This window comes from Cottoperca gobio, chromosome 21 (genome assembly GCF_900634415.1).
Source record: "Cottoperca gobio chromosome 21, fCotGob3.1, whole genome shotgun sequence".
NCBI classification, from domain to species: Eukaryota; Metazoa; Chordata; class Actinopteri; order Perciformes; family Bovichtidae; genus Cottoperca; species Cottoperca gobio.
In genome coordinates, this window is record NC_041375.1 from 1,576,434 (window position 1) to 1,582,344 (window position 5,911).

At 39.0% G+C, this 5,911-nt stretch overlaps 1 pseudogene; it reads left to right on the forward strand.

The window, feature by feature from the left end:
• The first annotated feature begins 691 nt into the window (after window positions 1-691).
• LOC115026454 (trace amine-associated receptor 13c-like) lies at window positions 692-4,941 on the forward strand (annotated as a pseudogene).
• Window positions 4,942-5,911: the final 970 nt, after the last annotated feature.

Genomic DNA, 5,911 nt, shown 5'->3' on the forward strand with positions numbered 1-5,911 from the left:
AGTGTGTGTGTGTGCGTGTGCGTGTGATTACAGGAGTGGAGACAGGTGTGCAGGAGCCAGGCTAACAGCTGCCAACAATCCAATATACTCTGCTATGATGCTCCGGTCCTGACTCCTCTACATTGCCAGATCGTAGACTCTGTATCCACATTCAGTCAAGTTCTAGCTCCCTGGTTTACCGTTAACTAAGTAACTTCATTTGTGATGTTACTGTTAATGGCTGACTCTTAGTTTAAGAAGTGTTCACATACAAAATGGCTGGATTACGTGCCTGGAACAACTTCACCTGATGTCTGCTAATGTGTATGGGTCAAAGTCTTCAGTCATATATTAAAATGGCATACAAGTTCCTACATTGATATTCTAATGTGGAGATAAACACATTCAAATTACATCTAGAAGTTGGGACTTTAACCTCACAGTTTCTTATAAAATCCACCGTGCTCGAGTACACAGAACAGATACAAAAGAATGTGTCATGGTACCTTTTGTATTAGATGGTCAACTTTGTGATCTTATCATTAAATCTACGGCCGTATGTCCTGGACTCAGGTTAAGAGAGGAGCAGCGCTGTCAACTGACCTTCACCTGGTGATGAGTTGGATCAGGTGGTGTTTGAGGGAGGCCTCTGTCTTTGAAGTCTTTAACTCCGACGACAAAATTCTCATGCATGTTGGCGCAAGTTGGGGACATGGAAAAGAAATGTGGCATGTTGAAAACTTGCACTGTGGAGGCAGTTCCTGGGAGTTCTGGTCAGAACGTCATTGAAGCCGACCTGACAACTTGCTTGGTTGGCCCAGGGGTCTTCTGAAACAGAGAAGAGAGACAGGAAGGGGTCTGGGAAGGACACAGAGATGGACTTTCTTTTGGCCTCAATGATATTGTCAGGCAGTGGAAGCAACACTTTAATGAAACTCCTAAACACCACCAACATATCGTCTGTGGAGAACGCAGAGTTGGAAGATTCTTGGGAAGCTTCACCCAAAGCCCCATATCACAGCACCAGGTGGGGATGAGATTTGTTCTGAAATGTTGAAGGTTCTGGACTTTGTTGTTTCTGGCGGACATGTCTCATCAGTGTTTCGTAGAGGTCAGCGACAGAGGGTGGGCTCCAAGTATCGGGGTATCACACTGCTTAACTTCCCTGGGAAAGCTTATGCCATGGTACTCGAAAGGAAGATCCGGCCGATTGTCGAACCTCTACTTGCTTGTAGAGCTTTGACTTTGTTGAGGGATGTTGTGCCCTTTGTGTGAAGTATCCTGATGGCTCCTTGCACACAGTACAACCAGCTCCTTCTCAATATATCATGAACTTGGTCTTGTTTAGGTGGACAAGACAAATAATTCCTAACTTTTCTCAAGAATCTCACACATAATAATAATTTGTATCCTACAATATGCTTTTCTATCCATCTCTCTCTCTTTCACACACACACACACACACACACACACACACACACACACACACACACACACACACACACACACACACACACACACACACACACACTTTCTACCTGACTAATGATGCCCATTAGAAAGGATTCGTGTCAAACACAACAAACATCCACGTATAGTTATTGCTCTCTTGTGAATTTCTCTCGTTAAGGATTCACACCTTTTTGTATTCTTTGCAAACTCTAATCTCAGAGGGATAATTCCAATCAGAGGTGTAAAGAGAAGCCTCCATTATCCAATGTAAACATATGATGTAAAGTCCACACATCAACACATGATGCAACATAGTTCTTTGTAAGTTCTTCTATAGTTTGAAACTAGTCATTTTCTAAATCAGGTTGCATCACTTAAACTTAAGAAATGTCTGATAGTAAAGACTTTAGTAATGTGTAAATCAGTTACTACATCTGTAACGTTGTCCAGTGAAGAACACATAGCTCTGTGAACAGTCAATGTAGCATCACAAGCTAGCATGACATTATATTTTTAGAGACGCAAAATATCATCAAGATATCTTTTATAAATGTAGATATTACTTTGATTTATTAATGTCTGTGTGCTCCAGTTGTCAGAGTTATGTTCACACACACCACAACTGATTTAATTCCCTTAAAAGCTGTTCAAGTGTCATTCAAAGAGTCATTCTTCTGTGAACTTGGCTGACAAGGCTTTGATTGACTTTAACTTCATGCTGTAATTATCAATAAATGCAGTTTGAGGTACTTTAATGAAAAATCATTAAAAGGAAATATGCATAAACAAGTAGAATATGGAACTGTGGCCATGTGTGTGCACCTGCTATATTTACATTTGTATGTTTAAGTTTGACAGCTGGAAGGTTTCCTTTCAAATAAATGACATGAGATGCGTTTGTTTTGTTTCTGGCAGCTCCACACCCTCACTCACATGTTTGCAATATCACCAGTCCACCTTCAGACAGTGATTACAGGATGCTTTTGTTCTAGTTCATTGTCTCACAACATCCCTGTGAACGGGAGAAGAGTTATCTGTGTTCGTCTATATTGGGACTAATTCCTGCTGCAGACATTGATGATTGTTAGTACAGCTCAGTAGCTGTCGACCTACGTATGTCTCAATAAAAACTGTACCTGACTAAAATGTCTAAAATGAGACTAAGGTCAGCGTCTATCCAGAATATGTTATTCTATTTTATCCAAATATATGTTAATAAAATACACTGAAAGGTTAAAAATCCTAAAATCAACAAATGTCAGATGTTGTCTTTGATCTTTACAGTGTGGGATCTACTGTATGTGCATTTATAATATCTGTGAGACTGACACTGTCTCCCTCTGCTGTCCGTTGTCAGTGTCATATCTACAATGTAACCTGCTGAAATGTCTTTTGTTCAGTTGTCAGATCATCAAAGTTTCAATGCTGTTTTCTGTCTGCCTGTTACCTGCCTGCTGATAAATACCTTTTATGTTGCTAAGAAACACAATGAATGTACTGTACTCTATTACTAATCTTACACTAAGCTCCCAAAGCAAAAGTATCCACTGTCACTGAGCTAAAACACTCAACTATTGACATGAAGTGGGACTGCCACAGTGGGAACTAATGTTTCAGATTATACTGACACTACATGAATGCTGCACAAAAGCCCTGACACAAAGTCAACACAAGTGAAAAACAATTAGTTCATCAGCTGTTGCGGAAGGCTTTGTTAAGTCTTCATACAAATTACTAGTGAAGTCTATAATACTGAAATAAACGTTATTGAGAGAACAATTGTCTTTGGAGTATTTATTCTCTGCTTAAAAAAGGTTCAATCATCATACAGAATGTAAGCCAGTCTGGGTGAGGAGACAAACTGTGTATCTGTGTTCATGCATTTTAAAAGACAGTGAGTAGAGAGGGGAGATGTGGAAGAGTCACACAGCTGTCAGCACTTGATACAAAACAGAAACAACGCGCAATGTAGTTGTGCGTGTATAAATCATATTACTGAAACTGCACTAATGCAAACAAAACCTACTCCCAAAATGAGTTGTTATACAGTTTAGAACCTTCTGCTAGCACAGTGGAAATATAACTGAAACAAACTTATCTACAATGTATACATATTAGAGCACAAAAGGCATATCGTGAAATTGACTATTTTACAGCCCTGTGACAAACTGACAAACAAACCGAGCTGAAAACTATGTTTTCATCTCGGTTTGTCACCTTTGCCAGAACTCAGCAGCTTCTCACCACCTCCCTCTGCAGATGGAGACTTCAGAAGGAGCTGAACTCTGCTTTCCACAACTCAACAATTCCTGCAGGAAACCCATGCCAGCTCAGTCAGATGCCATGCTCGGTCACACCCTGCTATCCTTCATCTCTCTCCTCACTGTAGCTCTCAACCTGCTGGTCATCATCTCTATCTCCCACTTCAGGCAGAGACATACTTTCAGCCTAAGATTATATATTTTCATATTAGATGTTTAAAATAATTAGGCCTACATGTCTTCTTTTACATATGAATGTTTTAGTTAATATTAAATCTCTTTTGAAATATTAAGTATTCAAACATGATGTTGTGTGACATAACATTTTGAATAATTTCATGACAATAAGAATGTCCTTTGTTCTACTGCTGTTACTAACAAGCTACTATTGATGATAATCTCATACGTGATGATATTCTTCCTCTCCAGGCAGCTCCACACCTCCACCAACCTCCTCATCCTCTCCCTGGCTGTCTCAGACTTCTTCGTGGGCCTCCTGCTGATGCCTGTTGGAATCATTTCAACAGATGCTTGCTGGTTCCTGGGTGACCTAATGTGTGCTCTGTATTATGTTGTAAATTATATCATTACATCTTCTTAAGTTGGAAACATGGTGCTCATATCAATTGATCGTTATTTGGCTATTTATGACCCTCTACGTTACACCACCAGAGTTAATCTGAACAGAACAAAAGTCTGTGTTTGTCTGTGTTGGATTTGCTCTTTTCTCTATAATTGTCTCATTTTCAAGGACTTTCTGAGACAACCTGATTCATATAATTCCTGCTATGGAGAGTGTGTAATTGTTCTTAACGATATCACAGGAGCTATTGACTTTGTTTTTACCTTTATTGGCCCCGTTACTGTCATCATAGTTCTGTATATGAGAGTGTTTGTGGTGGCTGTGTCTCAGGCTCGACCCATGCGCTCTCATATTGCAGCTGTTACACTCCAGCGTTCAGTTGGTGGAACTGCTAAGAAATCTGAGATGAAAGCAGCCAGGACTCTAGGTATTGTTGTAGTTGTGTTTCTAATGTGTTTTTTTCCATATTACTCTCCATCCCTGAAAGGTGAGGATATTGAAGACAGTAGTTCATCCTCACTTGTTGCACTCTGGCTGCTGTATTTTAACTCTTGTCTAAACCCAGTGATCTATACCTTCTTTTACCCCTGGTTTAGAAAATCTATCAAACTCATTGTTACCTTTAAGATACTTCGGCCTGACTCTTGTGATACTAAAATACTGTAGAGACAGACTGGAGAAACAGCGTTGTTCTTATATGTTTATATTGTCAAACCTTCATGAATCATGTTCACTATCAGACAATCATTGTGTTCATTGTCATGACTTCATCTGAAAGTATAATCCAACATGCTTCTGTCATTACCTCTGCCAAGGAAGTTATGTTTTCAGCTCAGTGCGTCTGTGTTCGTCACAGGGCTGATGCACAAATAATCTTTCACTTTTGTTGACTTTGTGTCAGGGCTTTTGTGCTGCATTCATGTAGTGTCAGTATAATGTGAAACATTAATTCCCAGTGTGGCAGTGTTATTCATGTCAATAGCTGAATGTTTTAGCTGAGGAGTATCAGTGAATACTTCAGCATTGGGATCTTAGTGGAAGATTAGTAACAGGGTATAGTACATTAATAGTTTATTTTTTGCCTTAAGGACTTAAGAAAAGACAACCGCAGTGGTAAGAGAATCCCACTGCACCTATGCTTTGTAATTATGATATGAATGCTGATGTTATTGAGGTGGGTCTGTCGTAGTGAAACTTCAATTTCTCTGAAGAATAAATGATTGTATAAAAATAATTAAATAATACTTTCTGCAATATGTGCATACTATGTTAGGACTACACATTTACAATACAATTGTACAGTTCATCATTCTTAAGTTTCAACATGTTGAAAAAACCTTAAAAATATATATACAGCGAAAGAAACACCATGTTATTCAGTAAACACCTTGAGATGTTGAAGTGTGCTCAGGTCAGGCAAGTCAGAGAATTAAATTCCCCATCAGAAAACCTGTGTTAGCAGAAAGACTAGACATAAAGGCCCAAAACTATTAACTATAAACTAACCCTACTTAGTTTGGTTTAGGAAAAGATGAAGGTTTGGGTTAAAATACATCCTTTTTGACAGAAAGCCCTGAAGGCTAACTTTCATGTGCTTGCCTTACATAACAATTATTAAAAACTAATTAAGTTTAAG